The 24,231-nt window shown below is 35.9% G+C and overlaps 1 protein-coding gene across 1 annotated transcript in view; it reads right to left on the bottom strand.

Annotated features, from left to right (window-relative positions):
- The window catches only part of 14-3-3epsilon (tyrosine 3-monooxygenase/tryptophan 5-monooxygenase activation protein epsilon), an 86,453-nt gene that overhangs the window by 36,992 nt on the left and 25,230 nt on the right, over positions 1-24,231 (bottom strand). The window lies entirely within an intron of this gene.

Raw genomic sequence — 24,231 nt, 5'->3', positions numbered from 1 at the left:
AGAAAAATGATGATTCATCATTTCTAAATATTTTTATTTCCAAGAATGAATCAGAAAGAGTAAACTGTTATTACTAGAGACCGGATGTTAGGCAAAATGCCTATTCTTTAATATTAAAGATATGATCAAAAATAACGTTTCAAAGTTTATGTGGGGGGTTATAGTTTCGATTTAAGCCAATTTTATTTTGCCTATTTTGCCTATTTCGACCTTTACTGTCTAAATAATTGCTTTAGTGCCTAATGTTGCCTATTTTATGCATTTTCTTTAAAATAAGCCTTCATTGGGAAAATATATAATTTATACAACATAAATAAAGACGTATATATACGTATAATAAGTGTTTGTAAATACAAGCACGTGCTATGTTACAATGTACATACAGGGTGAACTTCAAAGATGTGTATATACCTTGGGAGGTGATTAATTACATCAAAAGAAGACAAAAAGTCCTGTTGTATTTTGTCGAATTCTGTGTCGTGCACGAGTGACAGTGGTGCCAATTTGGAATCGAAAATCAAATCTTGACAATTGGAACGGAACAGATAGGTGTGCACATACGTTGAGAGGTGATTCATGACATGAAAAGAAGACAAAAAGGACTGTTGCATGTTGTCGAATTCCTAGTCGTGTACGAGTGACAGAGGTGCCAACTTGGAATCGAAAATCGTACACATACTTCGACAGATGATTCGTGACATGTAAAGAAGACAAAAAGTCCTCTTGAATGTCAGGAGACACCTCCCGAAGTATGTGCACACTTTTATGTCTTGTTCCGATTGTCAGGATTCGATTTTCAATTTTAAGATGGCACCCCTGTCACCCGTTCACGACGCGGAATTCCACAACATGCAACAAGACTTTTTGCCTTCTTTTGATATTCATCATGCAACAGGTCTTCTTTTGATATCACGAATTACCTTCCGAAATATGTGCAGATCTTTTAGGTTCACCCAGTATGTATGAATGCATAAGAAGCTTCGTTTTTATATGTACAATAAAATAAGATATTAACAAACAGGTATGTTTCTATATTCTTTGAACATTATTTATGACCTGAACCTATTTTTTAATGATATTGAGTATTTATCTTCATTTTTTCGAGTTACATTTTAGTGCCTATTTTACTGCCTATTTTTAAAATTTTTAGTGCCTATTTGCCTGCCTATTTTACAGGTTTTTAGTGCCTAAACATCCGGTCTCTAGTTATTACTTTTCTTAAACAGTATCTCTTCCTATGGCGTCGGGCCCATATAGCGAGGAGTCGGGCAAAAGTTCCCTTTGGTCCACCCATAGGAATACTCTGCCGTCAAATTAATCTTTCACAACCTCTTAAACACTATCTACAGATGCAAATATTTGGCATCAACTCTTCTAAAAACAAGACCCTTCAAAAGCACGCAAACGATTTTGTTTGGTGCTGATTTAGAAATCAAGTAGGTTTGTTGCATGGTCCTTAGTGTATCAAGAATACCGGCGTTCTTGGCAAATGAGCAAAAATTTTACCACTGCCAGAAAATCTGAACATGGTATGGTATGGGTTGGTTTAAGTGTTAAAAATAAACGAACACTAGTCATAATTAAGAAATTGTGTCAAAAATACTAATTATGAGTTTGTAATATCACGAAATAACCCACGGTCAAGAAGCACCAGGGAATAGCGACTCAAGTTCACAAAATATGATTTAAACTGAACTAAGGCAGTAACAATGACTGTGGGACTGAAAAGAACGAAAGAAAGATGAACTCAATGGAAGTTCAGCTGTTTGGCAGAATGTTCGAGTACTTAAAAATGAAGGAAAATCCGTGTTCGAATTGAACGTTTTCCCAAGGGAGGATGAATTCGCTCATATATGCCCAGCCATCACATATACATTATCACAAACCATCCCTTCGCGTAGAGTACACTGAGTGACAGGCAAACGTATATCGAAAGTGGTTTATACCTGAAACTTCCGGTTTGAATAGGGAGATAAAGAAAAAAAAAGATATTTCCTATTCTTATAACGCTAATCGATATTAAAAAACGCGCTGGTGTGTATAGATCAATACTGAAACCAAAAGTTTTAGTGGACTTTCACTGCTTCTGGTTTTTGTACATAGTAAAGGATACATAAGAAATGAACTCTTTGGGATACTCAATCGATTAAAAAACACCGCCTCTCATGTATACATGCTGCTTGTCTCGTACTCGTGTATTGTCAAGATTTTATGCACTCAACAACTTCTATTCTTTCTGTCAGAAGAAAGTGAATATGCCAATTTCCTTACTGATGATTGTTAGAAATATTCCAAACATTGAATGCGCTGAACAAAAGCATGCAGGGGAATAAACTAAAATATTCAGGTGAGAAAATTTGCTCATTTAGGAAGAAACTGTCACTTTGGGAGGACAGAATTAAAAAACAAAATAGACGTGACATTTGAGACTACAAAGTGTTATAAAATTGACGTGTAAACCTCTCAACACTCATTTCAAACACATTGTCTTTGTTCTGTATCAATACTGAAAAGTATTTTCCTACGCTTCAGTTCAATTCATTTGACTGGGTGAGGAACCCCTTTGCACCTTCTGTTCTACCGTCAGCAGAATTAAATGTACAGGAAAAAAGTGAATTGGTCAATGTCAGGAATGACCGAGGTTTGAAGCTCCAGCATTCTCAGCAAGACATGGCTCATTCTGGATTTATCTCCGGAGAGAATATTCAGCTATTTCTATAAATTTCTTATTCCCTGTTCAACATCCTACTTAAGTGAAGCAGGATTTTCTGCAATGAACACAATCAAGTGTAAGAACAAGTCACAACTGTTAACTCCGGAACACGATATGAGGGTGTGTTTAACAACTATTCATCCACAATTGAAGATTATGAAAGAACATCAAGCTCAAGTTGCACATTAATTTTGCTTCGTGCACGAACTTCGCTTAGTTTTACTTATTTTTGAAAAACTGTAACCTTCATATATTATTATTAAACAATTGTAACCTTCAATAGGTATTACTGGAAAATGTTACATTACTAATATTATTGAACAATTCTAACCTCCATATAATATTTAAAAACTAACGTATAATAACCATATTAATATTTTCATACTGTGTAACATTCCTGTACATTTTTAACGTTGAAACAAGTATTTATTATCATTGTTATGACCGTTATTACTTCTTTATTGTTATGTATTTCGTAATTTGAAATTTTAAAATATCATTCAATCCTTTCGATAAAGCAAACATGAATAAAACTTACCTACATTTGTGTTTTGAAGTACAAGAGATTTGTTTGTTCGTTCGTTATTTAATGATTTTTCTTCTTCGTGAAAGCTTGGTTACAGTTTCCGAAAAAGAAAATGTATAAAGTATGATGTTTATTTTGAAACAAATATGATAGCTACAGATAATCTATGTATTCTTAGAATTTTTTTCTTCTTGCCGAACTTAATATCCCCTTCCACACCATAAAAGAAAATATAATGTTTGTTAAAATATCATTTGACTTAAAATTGGATTTATTGCATGCTGTAATCGTATATCTAAAATAAATTGTTATTAACAAAAAAAAAAAAAAAAAAAAAAAAAAAAAATTAAACCTAAGTCCTATAATTCATTGTAATTGTTTTGTTTTTAAATTAAAACGAAAAATAAGCATAATGATTTACCACGAGAGAAAACCAGTGATCGGGCCTTTTCCCCTGTAAACAGGAGATCAGTAATGAAAAAAAAAAAAAAAAAACACGGTATTTTATATTTACAAATAATATTAATATTTGTGAGTGTTCAAGTTACAACCGTAGTGTGCCGCAAATTGAAAAAGGTTGAGAAACGCTGGTCTATTTGTTACTACCGGTTTGAATGTCACCTCCGCAACCTACCTCAATTCCTAACTTTCACACTTTACATACTGAAATTCGCTGGTTATCCAAATAATCCTTGAGATGTTTTCGTCTTGCGGAAGGACGGAAACACGGACAAAGTAAACGTTAACAGTTTTGGTAAATCAATCTCTTTAACAAGATTTGTTGATAATTGTAGTACTTTCAACTACAAAATAAAAGTTGTTTCCTAAAAATAAAAGGGAACTCCTTAAAATCCTCCTTGCTTTTTACAATTTTCTTTGGGTTAAAAAAACGTGTGTTTTCTTACCTAAACAAAGTTTTCTGCATTTGCAAGGTATTATTTTACTCAAACTATCATTGCATGAAGTAATATAATAGGGCCTGACTTGCAAATAGTAAGCAACAAGATGTGTTGAGAAGTCTTCACTACTCTTATTCTTTCTTATGACTTCACTTTCTATTACTTCGAGTGCGTTGTTGCCGAACTCATTTTAACGAATTAACAAAATCAGGCGTGCGATTATATTTTGGAAGAGTATATACTGATTGAAAATCCTCTTTCTAAATTTGAATAAGAGAAAATCAAGACCATATTAATGACACTGCCATTTTATTCTGTATCCAAATTCTTCAGTTAAGAGTAATCTAAACACTGGCCGGTTCTAGAATACTGACTCATACTTGTTTTACAATTTGGGCTCGAACAAAACTCTTTGAACCACCTCAAACTCGTATCTATCTCACTACCATCTAGCCAATTATTTTCAATTAGTTCACCTAAACGAGTTTATGAAATTCTCTTCAACAACAGACCCTGCAGAAACATTAAGATCCAAACATTAAGAGCTCTGATCAATTTTAAAGGTGACTTCTCTGGAAGTTGATTACACGCTTTTGGATTTTCGCCAAAATTGCAGAATGTCAAAAATCTTTTATTGGTTGATATTTCTTATGGCAAGGCAGTATAGGTAACAAAACCAATATCAACATTTATCACTGGAAGATTTTCTTCATGTTCCACATCAATTCGTATACATCAACTCGGAAAACTGAATACAAACTCCTGGTTTTACGAACTTATTTTGCATCACATATTTTTATACGGTCGATAAAGTGTTGTAAAGGAATGTATTAAGCGGAGTCAGTTGAAGTTCCGTAAGGAAAGGCTATGAAGCAGAAACTTTTTTTTTTTTTTTTTAATACATTTAGGAATATCATTTTAACTTCTTCCAACATATATGACACGATCTGATATCTCCAAGAGTTCGGAAGTTTCTTATTCTTCCTGTAACATTGAATATATAATTCTGCAATGCAGGTTAGTCGGGAGAACCAACACGAGTTCTCTGGGAAAAATGTTGAATCTCTATAAATGTGTATTCATCAGCACGGCGTGCTGGAACATTCTTAATGTTAGCAGAAATCAAGAAATTGGGACGATTCTCTGGTTTCGTTACCTCAGTTGCAGCCTTAAATGCTTCAGCAAAGTAAGTATCCCCTGGCTTTTTGCATCAAACATTACATGATCATTTGGCAACGTCTTGATATTTGAGACTGAAAGATATGCAGAAATGTTGAGCTCACATTACAGACATCAACTGAATATTTTCTTTTAAGTTCAAGGATGAAAGTGCTCTTTCACAGTGATTAAAAATTTCAGAAGCTGTAAAATTCTCTAAAAATGCATATGTTAAATTACGAGTGCACACTTACCCTTTTATGGTACTCCATAACCGCACATTTATGCATTCAACAACTGCATTAGTTCACTTCTAAAGTATGTTGACAACTACGCTATGCATTCCGTTCCATGAAGGTGTTACTATGCATTCCACCCCTCCGCTTCTCAACACCTTTCTATACAATATGCTGTCGTAAATAAAACAATATACCTGTTTACGATTGCAATAAATATTTTTTCTTCTGCCACGTACCCCAGCTCGGTCCACTGCATAAATCAACTCATTAATACTATTTCTTTTCCTTTTTGCGGCACAGCCAGTTTTTGTGCTTAAGTGTTTCTGCGTATTAAGTTTCTAAGATAAGAAATGAAAATACTGAAGTAAAACACACAAATGATAAACACAATCGCACGCTTAATATATGATGATAAAACGTATACACTCATCCTCAGATTGCTATTTATTCATTTGGAATTTTTTGTAATAATGCCTTTATTACTATATTTCATTATTTACAAAATCATTTTTTTTTCAGCAACGAATAACATCACTAAAGTAAACTAAATTCGCACACCAGAAAGCGCGCAGAGAACAGCTTACTCATGAGAAAAATAAAATCATGTCCCAGACCATTATTTACACGGGTAGATGTCAATCATTGTAAATTCGTAGTTTCATAATTACTGAGGGCACCTTACGGTTACTGACGAAAACTGCGTAACATTTATACTTCCAATTAATGCATTAGTTTAACATCCAACTAAGATATCATAATTACTGAGTTTGTGATGTGAGAACGAAAGAAATTTGACTAGAGGGAGAAACAGAAGGACTCAAGAGAAAATCCACCCACTCTGTTTTACCACAAAACCCACACCGCGCACTCATGGTTTGAAAGCAGAAACTTTAGCCTCAAAAGTGAACGCTCTACAGATTACGCCACGAATTTGTGTTTATATTAGTATCATCATGCACAATATTTGAAACTCAATCTGAAATGTTATCAATCGCTTGGATCAGTAGGAACATGGGAGCCCCATTTATGATTTTTTTCCTAAAGTAAATGTATGAAGATGTCAACATTAAAACAACAATGTTTCAAGATGTTTTAAAGTTGATTCTCCCCTTGCGAAGACAGAGTAGGTACCACGAAAATTTTTCGCGAAACCAAACCAGAAATAAAAGCCATTTTAAAAATTAAGCTACTTCCCGCTTAACTTCGTGCTTTATAAAATAAACCTGCTTATCCACTTTTGCCTGAAAATTCCTTAGTCACTATACTACGGAATTTATCATTTGGAGTCTAAAACATTTTACGAGAAAGTCCCGACTTTTATTCTTGACCTACTAATCAGCTGAAGCCTTGTTACTCCAAAAGCCCTTAAATACGTTCTCTAGTTGTTCATCTCTTTAAAACAAAACTTCGCAAAAATTAATTTCTGAATAACCTACGAAAAAAATTTCTTTCTCTTAAGAAGCAAAAACGCTTGTAAATGCAATGTTGAAACAAGTTATGTCAATGTTTGTTTTTACGCCTAAATAAGTTAATACAATTTTCACACTGATCCCAACTACACAAACCGCACGCATTGGTTTAATCATAAGGAAAGGTGTTTGCCTTGCCACATTTATTTTAGTAGGAAGTGGCATCTGGTAAGTTACATACAATGTTCTTATTTTTTCTGAAGTATATGCTAAATGTTGTGCATACACATGTGTGCAGACTGAGTGACGCATTTACCAAAAGGTAAACAAGATCATCTAATAGTAGTTTACGAAAATAAGTCAGTCACTTTTACGACGATAATTTTATCTATGGTGTTGCGTCCATCTGTGTTTATATATACCTAATACGGTGAGAACATTATCAGTTAAGATTCAAGTCAGTAAAACACTACCTAGCCTTTACATTCATTTATTAATAAGGAATGACAACTTCCCGAATTGTATCAAGATTCGTACTTACATCTAAATTCCTTATAACAAGTATCTAGGCTACATGCCCAGAATCAATATTGCCGAACATTAAACTTATCAACATTACAGCGTGATCTTGTTTTCCGTCCTCAATGCAACACCGAATATATAAAGGACAAGATTTACTATTAAAGTGATATTCGAGCCATTACTTGCGTTTGGAATCGAAGAGCTGTATTCTCTACATCTCTGAACCCTCGTTCATGCATAGCTGTTCTCATCAAATTAATTGTCTAATATTCTTCTGTCAGTATCACATTATAAAACATTAACCCGGATTAAAGATTCGAGCGGGTCACTTTCGATAACGGGCACGACATATCGCCTCATACAGAATGCTAGTATTCACTTTCTATTCTATTCTATTCTATTCAGTATTCACAGTATTCAGTAGTCTTCAAAATTCAGAAAGATTGCTGGATGCTTATACCAACACTATTCACGAACTGAGAAATCGCAACTCTTAAAAGATGTAATGAATTTAGAAAACATAAGCCACGGCAACAATTGCCAAGTGCCAGTTGGAATCTTAAAACATGCGGTGAAAGTTAGGAGTGTTGCCAATTTGAAAGATCGAATAATGGACATTTGGTCCACATTAGAAGTAGTCCTAAATTCATACTAGTTAACTGTAGGACAAAAATAAGCATACTATTGGCTTTTGGGGAAAATTTACTATTAAAATTAGGTGTGTCATGCTATGGTTTTAATTTTTCAAAACCACTTTAATTCAAAATAGCGGATTTCAAGATGGCTGCCGTCAAGGATACCCTTACCGTATCACTTTCCTCTAGGCATAATAATATGTATTACCGAAGCTTTTATCCACTTATTATCATTAATACGCGGGTTAGAAGCGGAAATAAGGGACTTACGCACATAGTAAGTATAAACAATAAATATGCCTGTAACTTTTCCTCAAATGGGCGTATCTTAAAACTAACTTCACCATTATATTCCTTATTAAATTCTAGCCCGAAATTATGTATCGCATTACCCTACTCCCATTTCAAAAACTTGACCTTAATTCAAAATGGTGGATTTCAAGATGTCTGCCGTCAAGGTCATACCTGCCATACGACTTCCCCCTAGGACTTATATGTATCTACATGGTTGTTTTTTCATTAACACTCCGTTTACAAAGGGTAGTAAGGGGCTTCTGCAATAATCTCTAATAACCACATCACAACTCCTAAAAATTATAGAAAAATAGAAAGCATGCACCATGGCAAAAATTTCTGTCATTAAAAAAAAATCATTGAAATCTGAGCCGGACAATTGGGTAATCTCCTTGTAAGATATCTATTTCACGTTTTTGATGTGAAACAGCAAGATTAGTAAATCTCTGTTGGGGGAATGCGATCATCAATATTATTTGTAGCAGCTGCTTGCGCAAGTTATGTTAGGAAGATATTCGATTACGTGGATTGTGTCCTTGTCTTGAAGTTGTCAATATAGTACAAACGGAAAGGCGGGGGGGGGGGGGATAAATAATTTCTGTACTAATAAAGTATAGCCTGTAACTTTGGGTTTTGCATGTAACTGTTGCAAGAGCCCTGTCGAACTACATATTCGAAATATCGATTAGTAGTCATAAAGATGTGAAGCAGTGAGCGGCAGGCGACAGTGTAGGTAGGTAAAAGTACGAGGAAAGCTGCTATTTCGAGCTGTGTGTATGCAAAAACATCTTTGTTTTACTGAGAACTTCCAATTGCTGTACATACGTATTGTAGTAAAAAGTGAATACTGGCCTTCTGTATGAGGCGATATGTCGTGCCCATTATCGAAAGTGACCCGCTCGAATCTTAAATCCGGGTTAATGTTTTATAATGTGATACTGACAAAAGAATATTACACAATTAATTTGATGATAACAGCTACGCATGAACGAGAGTTCGGAGATATAGAGAATTCAGCTCTTCGATTCCAAACAACCCTTATAAATTATAGAAAACCTGCACCATGGCAAAAATTTGTCATAACAAATAATACACATATGTCCTCTATCAGGGAAAAAAAAAAAAAAAACACTGAAATCGGAGCCGGACAATTGGATGATGTCCCTTGTTAGTTAAAAGGCAACGCAGTGACTGTCTAAACGAGGTCGAAAAACCCGAGTCTGTCCCCGAAACGCGATCGATTGTTCAACATGGCCTTCGACAACGTGGAACCCTCGATCGTTGAACCGTTTCCTACTCTACGAACAGACGGAACCACGCATTAGGTCACCACGAAGTGCAAGAAATTACAACTTAAAAAGAAAAAATGTCCTTGCTACACTGTTCTACTTAACACTCGAAAAGAATGCAGCTGCAATTTAAGCACTTTTTAAAGATGACTCATTTCTGACGTCATCTATTTACTTAATACCACAAAGCTGAAGTAAACAAACTATAATAATAATAAAAATAAAAATAATGATATGGTGTTACGAAATCTAATTCGTGCGTTCTTTATAATTTGTTTAAACAAATGATTTAATGTGCATTATCCCGGGTTCGATTCCTGATAGGGGTACAAAATTTCGGATGTTAGTACAGCATAATAGAAACAACAATAATTTTTTTTTTTTTTTTAAAGAAAGCCAGAATTATTAAGAAAGGACTAATGTGCTGCTATACATCACCTAGTTAAAAGTCGTCTTATCAGCCTTACCCTTTCACTGGACAGTTAAATCAGGAAGATAAGTCTACTGGTTAAGATCCCTCTTGTGTTAAGAGAACGTTCTTATCAAGATTGTTTTCAAAATCAATATAGCGTAAAATAATTTTAACTGAATCTACACAAACAAAATTCAGACAAGCTTCAGTGGATATAATCTTCGCCTGCCTCAAATTGGCATCCTAGTACCTTCTGCTTTAAAATTGTAAAATTGCTCATAGTAAACTTGCATATCAAAATTAATTGTGTATGAATATAAATATTTGATTTCAAGTTATCTAATCAGTACAACAAAAATAATACTAGTAAATAGTAGTAAGGTGATTCTAATCAAGAATTATTTTTTAAAAATATATTTTTCATTTTTCTTATTTACAGTATTAACAACTAGCTGATATCGAAATGAAATGAAAAGACGAACATAACTTGAACCACGCTTAAACTTTTTTTTTTTTTTTAATCTTTCAAACGGTGCTGCCGTTACTGTTTGCAAAAAATCTACCCACAATCCCTCCCTGGAACACGTATATGAATCCAATAATAAATACCTAGGTCAACCCAAGTTATGTTCAAAAATCCATTTAAAACAGTTCACTGGTGTCCTGTCCTTCCTTTCACCATTTTATGAATACAAAATAGTTAATTAAACATTACAAAATCTTATTAATCCAATGTTCTCGGGATTGCTGCCAGAGTGAGTGTTGCTGTATGGTAACGAAAGCTCAGCACAGCAACACTCACTCTGGCAGCAATCCCGAGAAAATTGGATTAATAGTAGACGCCAGCAAAGCTTCAAGATCGTATTACAAAATCTTCCTCCTTTAGAGGCAGTATTTTCGAGAACCCAGACATATCAATTTACCTTCAATACGCATTTCTTATATCCAGAGTTCCATCTGCTTAGCTTGAAGGACTAGTGAAATACATATTTTTGTCAAATTCTGCTCCTTAAGGAGATGCATTTTGTTGAAAATGAGAGGCTAAAATCCAGGATCCAATCAAGTGCAAACTATGCTGAAAAATTTCCTTTCAAATTGTTTACCTCTGATGATGAAACGGACAGTGTCGATGTATCTGGAGAACTACATACAGCATAGTCAAACCTAAACTGTAAGTTAACTCAGTATGATATGCTTATTCCGTAGAAAATACGGAAACTTGATTTAGGGGTCGTTCAAAAATGTTGTGGCCCCCGATCCAGAAACTAATTATACGCAATCTTTTGATCTTTTTTTCTACAATTCTTGTTTATATATTGAGAATACCAAACTTGCTCCAGCCCCCGCCAAGTGAACATTGTGGTGGACAAACACCGTGTGCCTGACTTTCCTCGGGGCTCTCCCGTTTCCTCCCAATTTCTTCATTCCACCATTTCATTCATTGCTCATCATCACCGTCTCTTTTAGCCTCACCGACATAACCCTGGGACGTAAAACTCAAAGACTTCATTTCATTTCTCCTCCTCCGTCCCCCTTAGAAGCGAAATATTCTGAAGCGCTAGACCACGCGGCACTTATAGTAAGGTAATTGGTTACAAACGAAGTTACATCTTCCGAACATGAGGGAATCATGAGGATTTTTGGATTACATTTTGAACTCCACTTTCTACCCCTTTATTATACGCATTTTCATGAGTGTCATGAATTATTTATTAACTTTATTTATACATATATTTGGGTATACCAGCATCTACGGCCATAAGCCCGTCACCCCGTATGAGGAATGGCGCCCCTCGGGTAATATACTATCCAGGGAAGGAAGGAGCGGCATGGGAACAGTATAGATACCATCCCGGCATTTGTGTGGTTTGAATGAGGAAAACTAAGAAAAAACTAGATGAAAAAGCTGTTGCATCTTTCCGACCGAGTGTCCCCACCAAACACTGAACCCGGAACCTCTCGCACCAAAGGCGAAAGCGGTAGAGACTACATTACGCGGGACCAAAAACTGACATAAGAAATTGGCTCGATCCAAATGCTATGTTCACAAAATTTATTTCAAACGATTCAGCTGCTTACGTTGATTTAAATATGGAGGAAAAAACATAGAAATTTGCATAGAATTTATAGAAACATAGACTGAGGTAGGTATTATGTTCAAAAATTCATTTCAAACTGGCCTAGTCCGTTAGATGTATTTAAACGTTCCCATTGTGGAAAAGAATCTGATATGCATTACAACGCTATGTGCAGCTCTTAAACTAAAAACTGTGAGTATTGATTATAGGAATTCAAGGTTTCTCCTCAAGTCTCACGTACAATAGGAAATGATTAAATCAGCACACTGGTAAAATTCTTGGCTCATTAATTGTAATCTAAGTGATATGCTTTGTTTAAATTTGCATTACTACCTGTAAGATCCTATCATATTGATTCAAATGCGAGTTTCAGACTTACAGTAGTGTGTCACACTGGTTAGAAACATCGCTTTCTACTTCTGTTTTAGGCAAAATAAATCTGATTTAAATCAATTTTTACAAAACCACTGGATTTAAATCAATCAAACTTATTTACAGGTCGTACATTTCATTACTAATCGTAATTCACAATGCTGTATAGTAACCCTTCCTCAACACCCTATACGGAAAAAAAAAGTAACTATGATGATATTTAACAGAGCATCGCTACAAAGAACAAATCTTGATACCATCCGTTTTTCAGTAATTTTAAACACTGGAAAAGAAAAACACGAGCCCAAGGTGTTATTTCTTAAGAAACAACCAGGTCTAAGAAAACCACTCAACACCGAATTGGCACCTGAGTGGGCAAACTACTTCCTATTCATACAATCGTAATGACTGGAACAACATGTACTTAAAGAGGTACTGTTCATTCATTAGCATGGGAGATACGACAAACTCGTATTAAGAGTGTGGAGTGACACATGCGACGTAAATCTAAAAGGCTTTCACTGAACACGGAACCCGAGGCTACAGAGGAGCAAACGTTCCTATTATACTTATTAGAAATATTTATAATTTGTATATCTACCAGTCGTTTGAAGACGGTTGGTTTAGTTTGCACTGCATTTTATTACATTTTCTTTAACGCAGAAATTACCTTCTCACCACGTATGGAATTCTTAAAAGAATCTGTTATATATTAAAAGGAATGAAAATAACATTACAATTTGACAGGTAAGTGCTTTAGATTTAACATCTGAAACTGGCACTTTGTATTGCTATAAAGTTACATCAAAATATGTTAACAAAGCACCAAGAAGAGGGTAGTTAGGTTTAAAATCTCTACTATGCAACTATCGTACTAATTTTCGAATTGAACATCTTTTGAGACTATGTTGTTTTTCAAACTGCTGAAAATGTCCAATAGAAAAATGAAGTTAAATCTTTGAGTTTTACCTTTCACATTATGGCGGTTAGGCTAAAGGAGACGGTGATGAGAAAGGTATGAAATGGTGGAATGAAGAAAGTCGGAGGAAACAGAAGAACCGAGAAAACCTACGCACACGGTGTCTGTCCACCAAAGTTCACTTGGCGGAGGCGGAGGCGAACGCTCTACCACTGAGCCACCGCGGTCCAAATGTCCAATACAACAAACAATGTGTCAACCCAGTGGTTTCCAACCAGTGTGTCGTGCAGTCCCGCAAATATGTTGCGAAATGTTAAAATTTACAAATCATGAAGCCGCTACAAACTAATTAAAATCAGATTTGAGATTGATTGCACAGTCAACGTCTCCAGTGGCAAGGACTACAGGGATGCTCAGTACTACAAGGAGTCACTACTTCGACTTACACTATCACAGTTTGTATTATTAACATTAATAAATATTACTGTTAAAAAAATAGCGGTGTCGTAGGCGTTTAGTAACGTGAGTTGAGAGTTAAAAAGGTTGGGAACCACCGTTAGAATGTGTTATGTTGCTGCTTTTATATTTCTAAATAGTCCCTATTAACTTATTGAATCCTTACTGCATTCTCAATAACTACATTTTATTGCTTTTAAGGAAGGTTTGTAACAGTAGCTCATGACTTTTCCCTGTTTAATTAACCGATCATTCATTAATTAACCGATCATTCATTTTATTTTAAACTACTTAATTCAAAACTTTTATCAGAGATACTAACTAGACAGCAAATAAGGAACATGTAGTCACGACTGTTAAGCTGACAAGACTGATTTATGAGCAGCAGCATCTCTGCAATACTTTTCAGATAAACTACGTTTTGCAATTCGCTGTTCTAGATCCCACTAAAATCCCTAGAATCGCAAACTCGTCTGTCATGCGCTCAACGTCGTCTAGCTAAAGTCGGAGGCGCAGGCCAGATTGGAAACCTGTTAGTAGCAAAAGCACGACAGTTGGTCGATAGAATTACCGATGAATCATTCTTTCAGTAGAATTATATGAACGACAATTAAAAGTTTCATTATCACAAAATCTGAATAACATGTCATGAGTCCAAATATCAATAAAAATGATTCCACAAAATAGAAGCGTCTACCATTACAGTTTAGGTGATTGTAAGTGTTAACTTCTCCAACGTTTCAGAACCACACTGCAAGACTTTGAACGGAACTCAATACTGACGTACGCGGTATAGGGAAGCTATACATACTCATCAACTTTCGTGACAAAGACTCTGTTCCCCTGAGGGAAAACTCTTCAAATTCTACGTCGAACTATACATAAGCATCTCATAGCCTTAGTGTTCGGAAGGAATTATCAAAAACCTACACGAAAAAAGAAAGCACCTTCTTTAGTTATTAGTCTACACGATTTCTAGTTAAACTATCACTAGTAGGCTAATTGTAACTTAACGTTCATTCTTAATTCCAAGGCTATATGAGATAAGGCTTACTGAAAATTAAATTCAAGCTGAATGAGTGAAAAACCGTAACGGTGTAAGTGTATAAATTTTCTTTACGACAAAAATTACGATTAGGATTTAGATTTCTGGGCTCTCGGCATCTATGGTCATGTTAGCTCGTTATGTGTAAGGGATGACGTCCCTTTGTGATCACATTACCCGAGGAAAGGAAAGAAAAAATACAAGGTTTGAGGAAGGAAAGAAGCGCTTGGGACCTGTATATTATGTACCATCCCGGCATTCGCTTGGTGTGAATGAGGAAAATCCAGGAAAACTTCACTCAGGATTGCTAGCCTGAAAAAAAGCGCCATTTCCACAGTATCTCATCGGGGACCGCTCGCACCAAAGACGAGAAAGCGTTAGCGACTACGGTACGCGGGGCCATTTACGAGAAAAATTTATATAACTTTAGCCGATTCCGTAGGATTCTTAAGAAGGTGCAAATTATAAACAATTACATCTATGGCGATTCTCCGTAGGAAGGCCAATTGGATTGAGCATATCTTGCGAAGAAATTGTCTTCATATCGCCATAGAAGGAAAGATGGAAGGAAAGCGAGGAATAGGAAGCATAATGCAACTAATCCATTATTTGAAAAATACAAGAAAATATTATGAATTAAAAGAGGATGCTGAAGATCGAGAAGCGTGGACTGCCAAAATGCAGAATATAGGGTTTCACCCATTCAAATATTTCAGAAGTTTTCTTGGTTTAGCCATGCTTCTACTGAAAACACTTCATTTTAGATTGTTCTTACTTTCTCCTCCCGATCAACATCACACTTACGTAAATACTTCTATTGTGATGGATGTGATTATTACCTACTGAAATTTAGAGCTATATTGGTAGGTTATTAACTGATTCGGTCCAAATGAACAGATGAAGTGTGTTGGGAAGAAGGCAGGACTTACTCGAGTAACCAGGTTAGTGGAAACTATAACAACTAATAAAGCTTGAGAGTTTCAGGAGTAACGCTGGGATACTAGGATGTGAGAAGAACGGGAAAAACACATGTTGCCTTTACTTTGTGGAATTATGTACAATGGTATTCTATAGGTGAAAATATTCAGTCATTAACGTATCACCCCATTGGGACATTCGGAACGATTGTATCTTCTAAGGAGACTATTGGTGACAATGATCTGAGAGCCGGGGACAGTAACGTGGTTCTGTAATCCAGAATTCTATGGCGGCGAGAGTGGGGTGGATTTACTTATTTATACAGGTTTCTGGGCATTACCAGCATCTATGGTATTAAGCCCGTCACGTATAAGGAATGAAATCCCTCGCGGAGCACAGAAAAGGGGATAAAGCGGTCTCGGACCTATATAGCCTATTAGTTACCATCCTGGCATTTGCCCAGTTGAATGAGGAAAACAAGAAAAACCTCACTCCAGGTGGCTGACCTGAAAAATCTGGTACACCTTTTCGATCGGAAGTCCCCACCGGAAGACAGTATGAAGAAAACCATAATACTGAGAGTTGATATTACACGATTATCTGTGCATCTGCCAACTGCGCCGGATTTAACCCCCGGTTGTGATCAGGAACCTATTATAATAGATTTCGTCCTTCACAGCCTCCGTATGGCACCACAACGCAAAACAGAACTCAATACCGATGTAGAAAAAACAGGTTGGAGAAGGAGAGCACAAGCAAAAGAATTAAGAACAATGTAATACCACACTGCATGGAGAAATAAAGAGAATGTTTTATTTTTAGGGATGAATTTAGAAAACTACATAAGAAATCAGAAATTACAACTTCGATAGATGGATGTCTAGAAAAAAATGAGTGTAGAGGGGTAAGGGCACAAGACATGTTACTGGTTTAAAATTAATCGATGAAAGATACTTAGAAAGTATATACATTATATAGATTGGAAAGACTTCTGACTAAACACGCAAATTTTGGTGGCAATGGTACATTAAGTTTGGGATAGAACTGAAAAATCGAAATCATCATAACCGTGTATCATCATTGATACTATAATATAGTACATCAAGTTTTTTAAAATTATATATATATATATATATATATATATATATATATTCCTGTAACCAAATCTGAAGTCCCCTTATACAATGTATTGCCAGTGTGGAAATCACTCTTGCTACTGGTGCAACATCTTTCAGGAAGCTGCTGCAGGCAGTTTTGATTACAAAATGATGGAAAACAACATGACTATTCTTTGACACATGATATATTGCAGTATCAATGACGATATAAACCCGCAAGGATAAGAGAAGAAATAAAGAAAAGTAACTGGAAGAGTTCTCAGAGACGCTGCCTCTCACTATGTTGAAGCAGCAGTGAAGGACATACTGAGAGAAAACTATTGGCATAAGGTTAATCAATGTACACTGATGAAGTAAACAGATCAGGCCCAGGATTACACATTTTGCATACGATATATAGCTCTTATTGCAGAAATATACAAAGAATATTCACAAGATATCAAAGGAAAATGATGAATATTGGACAGTGCAGCTCATCAAAAAAAGTAGTAGTATTGATTACTCCATGAAGCAGAAAACAGTGACACCAAGTAAACGCGATAAACGACTAGAGGCTTTTTCAAATGTGAATATGAAAATTTGAGAAAACTAGCTGAGTTGAACGGAAAACAAATATATGTTATGAATAATACGAGAGAAAAGAAAGGAGAGATTAATAGGGGAAAAGAAAATTTATCCTAAAAGATGTGAAGGGGACTGCAATGGCTCTGTTGCAGAGCGCTCATCTGTTCCTGGTTCGATCCCAGCCCGTGTCAAGTGGCCGTTCTGATGAACTCAAACCGTTTTCTCGAGCTTTTTCAGTTTCACTCACTTTTTAATTACACCATTCTCAACCATCCCAACACCACAGTCTTCCTTAGCCTCTGTGCATAAGTGAGACGTTCAACTACACAAACAAAAGTGAAGACACATTAGAAGAAAAAAGAGAGGAGACAGACTTTGCTGAATGCTATTAAAAACGCATAACTGCTACGTCAAAACGAAGAGATTAGCTGAGGAATCGAATACACGGAAGCTTAACTTGTAGCATGTCAAGTTACTTCTCAGTGTTGGCAGATTATTTACAATAATAATGTAGTCAGGGCAGTAAATCACGCACAGGAATTAATTTCCTGAACTGATTTAGTGCTGCAGCACAAACTTTCACTCTGAAATTATTCTAATCAAGATACATGCCAACAGCACCATATTGTCCTAGACGTAGCGAGCACGATGCCATCACACGTAATCTGTAAACCAAGCAACTAACAGCACCGTTAGCACCTGATGAGAAGACTCATAAAATTGTACTATAAAAAGCACCTGAGAACACACAGCTAATTGACTTAACTTTCAAGTGATCATATATTGAAAATTTAAGCTGTAGACACTAATTACAATATTAAAAGAAATAAACTTTAAATATATTTAAGGTACCGAAATCAGCCCTTCATGCTAGATAAATGCAAATAACTGAACATTATCACTTTGCATTAAAAGTGAAACGAAATCTTTACAATTTAACGACTTATAAAAAAAAAAAAAAAAAAAAAAGCTAAAAGAGACGAATGAATGAGTCAATAGTTATGAAGGAATCAGTGAAATGAAAATGCGGGGAACCCCAAGACAAACCACAGACTGTATTAGTTTAGCATAAAGCTAAAATTGCGATAAGAATTATTTTCTACTAGGTACAACTTGCCCCACCTACAAAGACAACTGAACGAACACCCAATCCTTACTGCAACTAAATATGTCTTGCGGTGAAGTCATATGTACTACAATACTGTATAATTCCCTATATCCTTTAAATAAGAAATCGCGTCTACTTCTAATGTAAATTATTCCTCACGTTCTGTCAATTATCATTAATATTCTAGTTCATTATGTGGAGTATTTAAATGATCGAACAATTATTTTATTAAGAATATTCACGGAAGAACTTCTGACTTCAAATTAGGAGGTCATGGAATTGCCAGGAACAGACAAGCCACAAAAAAAAAAAAAAAAAAAAGCATCGCGAATACGCGTAATAATTCTGAAAAGGACAAAACAAATGAATTCTACTAGCTGGAAAAAAAAAAAAGTCTCATTCCTCTGTGGAATTATCCGCAATCCGTATCTCAAAGAAATCTGGCACGATGTTGAAAATATCCAATCTGCATATTTGTCGTACAGTTGCTTAAAATAGTTTGTGATTTCACTGCACAACTGTTGGAAGATGCGTACTTGCTACTTTCCGTTGTCACTACTTATAGATCTCTTATACACGTCTCAAAATATATACAAAAAAGTAGTGCTAATAATAAAGGATCACAGATTGTTGAACTGATTATATTCTATGTCTAATTGTCACACTGAAGCTGGGCTGTTATTAGTATTTAAATTTGACTGAAAGAAAAAAATCATGTGTAGTGAAATATAAAACCTTTGTCTCCCATTTTCAGGAATTTTATCTAAGCACACATGTATGAACAAGACAAAGTTAACGCGATAGTGAACGGTAAATTAGTGGACTATCTACTTTTCAAATAGTTTGAAAATCGGTACATTGTAACTGACACCTGATACCACTGAACATTTATTTCATAACTTTAATGGCTTGCGAGGCAATTTCTTCTGCGATCTATACACAGCCCGTGGGCCATATCCTAGACTGGCCTGACAGCTACTACACCTCAACATGACTCCAGTTAATTCGGAAACCGAATAAATCACACATGAATTTCATCACATTTTAAATCGTAACAGTATCCTATGAATGACGTAAGACGGAAATTGACAAATTTATTACAAACTCTTCTTACAAACGAGGAACGACACTTGAGCAATGACACGCCGAGTCAGATAAGTTTTTTCTTTCTTTTTTTTAAAGCACCGTAATAAAAGCATGTAATGAAATGCAATAGTCGCGCCCTTTTTGCTCTCCTTTTCCTTCACCTTTACGAAACGGTAATAAGCTGTATACACGCATCGCCACCAATTCAAGTAGGCGCTATCATGTGCGAGTGCATTCCAGACACACTGCTTCCAGCATTCACTTCTTTGAATCCCTCACACGCAGTAGTACAAATTATGTTCAGAAATTTATACTTTTTTTTTGTTTTCACCCAGAAAAGAAGCTGGTGCAACCACATTTGCGGTTTTGCTCTACGTTTCTATCCATATAAAAGGTTCATTGGACGGAACCTACTACTCGGGTTTGTAGATTTACAGACTACTTTCAGGCTTGTGATACGGACACTGAAAACACAGACTTCCAAAGTTATTAATGACAATATAGGATATTTTAATTACTCTTTCATTAGGTACTCTAACATGGAGGTATACGTATAATGGATATCATCCATCACCTACGTTATAACTGAACTGGTATATTATATACTCCTAACCCAGACAAAAATCTTTTAAATCTCCCCCTACAACATTTGTCTATCTTGTAATGCTGAAGGATTTTGCTGTTTTTTTTTTTTTTCCTTGGCAAATACCTGTGATTTGTTTGTATTTACATTATTTTTCATCTGTCAGGTTATATTAAGAAAGACCTCCAGTTTAAACTGGGATCTCAAGCATGTAGTTCAATGCTTCCCCAATGGGAATCAAACAAGGCACTCTGTATACCAAAGCCAAACACGTACTCTAACCACTACATTATAAAGGACTTGCAGACCATTTTCTACGGCTAAGTAGGATTTACTATTATTATTCCTTATATACGGTAAACTGCAGCAGTTTATCACATTTCTACCATATTCACTCATTCCTTCACATACGAAAAAATTATCTTTTTTTTTTCTTTCTTCAAAAGGTAGCCCCAAGCAGCTTGGCTATCTTTTAGCGAAAACAGCAGTCAAAAAAATCTTAATTAAAACAGGAAAAAACTACTTGCAACAAATAATATGAACTGGCAACCCTGTCTTAACCATCTTCGTGTTACACCTCACACGCCGCAATGAAAAAACGTTGACCCCAAAAAATTCCACTCGAGTCATTCCCTACCCTCGGGCATGTTGAAGATTTACAACTCCTTGTCGTGAATCATACCCTTTTTAAAATTTACACTTTTACTCCGCATATATTAGGTAGATTTTCGCTTACAGCTCACTGAACACGGAAATCGAGCGCTAAATCCACATAAAATAAATAAATAAAAGCATGTCGACGCTTGTTACATTTACGATGAAACTGACACTCCAATGCTTAGTGTCTCGAATATATGTTGCAGATATTTGAATGGATTTAATTCGATATAAGCTCTGTCGAATTTCATAACTTACTTCCCCTCACATCCCTACTGAAATTTTAGTGCTTCATACCACTAAAACTACGATTTCTGTATAAAGACCTTAGTAGAATGACCCCCGTTTTATACTTCCTAAGCAGAAAGTTCTGCAAGGAAAAAGAGTAATTGAATTATTAGGATTCACATGAGTGATGATACCTTCCCGGATCCTTCGATATCTCTATAAGGTTGCGTAAAAATATAATCAAGATTTCGATCTTTAGGGTGCATAATTTCCTTTTAGAGAAAAAAAGGGTATGGATCACCGCACTAAACTTTATCGCTCCAATTTCTTAACTGATTCATATTATGATACAGTAATTACTGGAACATTAATTTATAAAATAATAACATACGAACAAAACTGTTTCCGAAAAATTTAATTCGAAATGAAATGAAATCTAAGTTTTACGTCCCACGGTTATGCCGGTTAGGCTAAAGGAGACTGTGATTATGAGAGATGAGTGAAATGGTGGAATGAAAAAGTGGGAGGAAACGGGAGAACCCCGAGAAAACCCACGAGCACGGTGTTTGTCCACCACAAAGTTCACTTGGCGGGGGCTGGGATCGAACCCGGGACCCCAAGCACCAGAGGTGAACGCTCTACCACTGAGCCACCGCGCCCCCCAAATTTAATTCGAAGAAACCTCAGCTGCGAAAGTGGAGTATTCTCTGTGGACTTTTCATGAAAACTTCTTATGCCTTTTTTTTTTTTTTTTTTTAAAGAAACTAACACAATTGTATGAGCCCTATTTAAGGAAACTGAAAAAAAAGTAAGACTGGCACTTACTAAATTTATGCAAAGTTACCCGGTTATTAATGAAATACGAACAAAATCGCCTGAATTGTTTCGAAAAAATCATCCAAAAATAAACTCGTCCCTAAAAATAAAATATCCTTTGTGGATTTATTAAAGGGCAAATGAGTTATACCATACTGAAAGGTAATATGAAACCTATTTATGAATAAAACCACCTGACTCGTTTTTGACCAAAAATAAGTTTACTCCTTGGGATTTCTTCAGAACAAATGCCATTGTTCCAGTTATGCCATATTGTCCAGTTATTAATGAACAATTATGAGATATGGGCAAACTCGCCTAAATGACATGAGGAAATCGCAAAAAGAATTACCTGTTGTGGATTCATCATAGAAAGATTATTTATACCATACTATAGGGTTGCTAATGAAACTGATTTTATGAGATATGAATATGAACAAAATCATTTGATTTTTTTTCCGAGAGAGAGAGAGAGAGAGAGAGAGAGAGAGAGAGAGCAAATTCTGATTTTCACACTTCAGCAAACTATCCTTCGAGGGGTAGGAAAATGCAAAAAATACTTCTAGAGAATTTTATAGAAACCTTAAAGTTTAAAATTTGGTCTGGATATATTGACAATGCATTTACGAGGCGTGTTTTTTAAGTAAGGTCCGTCTTGTTGTAGACACTAGTAGTTCGCGCGCATACCGCAACGAGCGTGTGCGTCGTGTACCCGCATGCCTCGGAAACAACTGTGCTCAGTTTCAGCTCTGTAGCTGACCTGTACGGTTGTGTTCTGTGCTTTCACAATGTTTAAGATTATCAAGTCGCTCGCCACGTGTGAGGTTCGCTGAGTGATACGGTTTTTGTCAGCAAGAAACCTGTCTGCTGCAGAAATTCATCGACAGATTTGCGAAATGTACGATGATACTCTTATGAGTGCAAGCAAAGTGCGTAAGTGGGTACGAGAATTCAAAAATGGCCGTGACAACGTCCATGATGAGGACCGCTCCGGCCGCCCTTCTTCGATTACAGAGGATTTGGTGGCTTCAGTTGAAACGACGGTTCGTGAGAACAGGCGCTTCACAATAACAGGTCTCTCAAACGAATTTCCTGACGTGTCGAGATCGAGGTTATCGGAGCAGGCAGCAAGTTTTTATGAAGAGGGTATTTTGAAATTGGTTGAAAGGTATGATAAGTGTTTGAACAAACTTGGCCATGTCGAAAAATAGAGTAAAGTATGTACTTTCTGAAAATAAATTTACTTTTTTTGGATATCCTTTCGTTGCGTACTTATGTTCAAACGGACCTTACTTTAAAAAACACGCCTCGTACATCCGGACAAACGAAAGAACACATTCAAAAATGAATTTTTCAACATGCAGGGGCCATGAAATGTGTACATTCGCTGAATTTATTATTCATTACTAGTTGAACCTGCGCTATCTACTCAGCGCATAGTTCTGTTATGACCATGAACCTCTTTCCCACTGTGCATGTCTCTCTCTTCACACAAGTAAAGGATAGGAGCCTCACAGAGGAAGTGAATTGCTATGTATAGACGTTGGAGTGAGTTTGTAGCAAATTTCAACACGATATCAAGTTGATTTTTTTTTCTAATAAATCATATCCGTCCGAATACGCCTCACTGCGTCTCTTAAGGCCTTTCAAGTTGCCAGCATGCAATAGGTTTTGCCATTTCAGATTTAAGGAAAGTGCCTGCAATGTCCGTCAACCCACCATACGTAACTTCTCTACTGATTGCCTAACACCGGACTTTCGGCCTGCAACAATGTTAATATTATGTGCTGAAAATGGGCCCTAAAATGTTGAATAGAACAATAACGACACGGTTTTTGAACATTTGAATGAGAACTGTACAATCTACATAAAATTTGAAATCGACTAGTGAAAACGGCACGTTCCTAGCACTTGTGATTTTCGAGATCTCATTGTCGAAAAGATTGGAGACAAACATATAAACTTTTCTTTGGGGACAAACATATAAACCTAGCATTTTAATATATAGATTTTTTCTTACGATCACATTTTTTTTTCCTATCGTAGCTAGAAACGAGTCATTCTTCAGAAAGTACGAATGTGTCAAATACTGTCTTCAAATGAAATTAGAGATCGTTTTCCAGTACTTCTCCCTCTTAGGACTTCTGTGATCCCTTTATTCCATCAATCTTCCTCTAATTCCCCTTT

The sequence above is a fragment of the Thermobia domestica genome, chromosome 8, assembly GCF_964235325.1.
Source record: "Thermobia domestica chromosome 8, izTheDome1.hap1.1, whole genome shotgun sequence".
Taxonomy (NCBI): domain Eukaryota; kingdom Metazoa; phylum Arthropoda; class Insecta; order Zygentoma; family Lepismatidae; genus Thermobia; species Thermobia domestica.
Note: the sequence above shows the minus strand (reverse complement) of the source record. Positions and strands in the feature narration are given on the sequence as shown.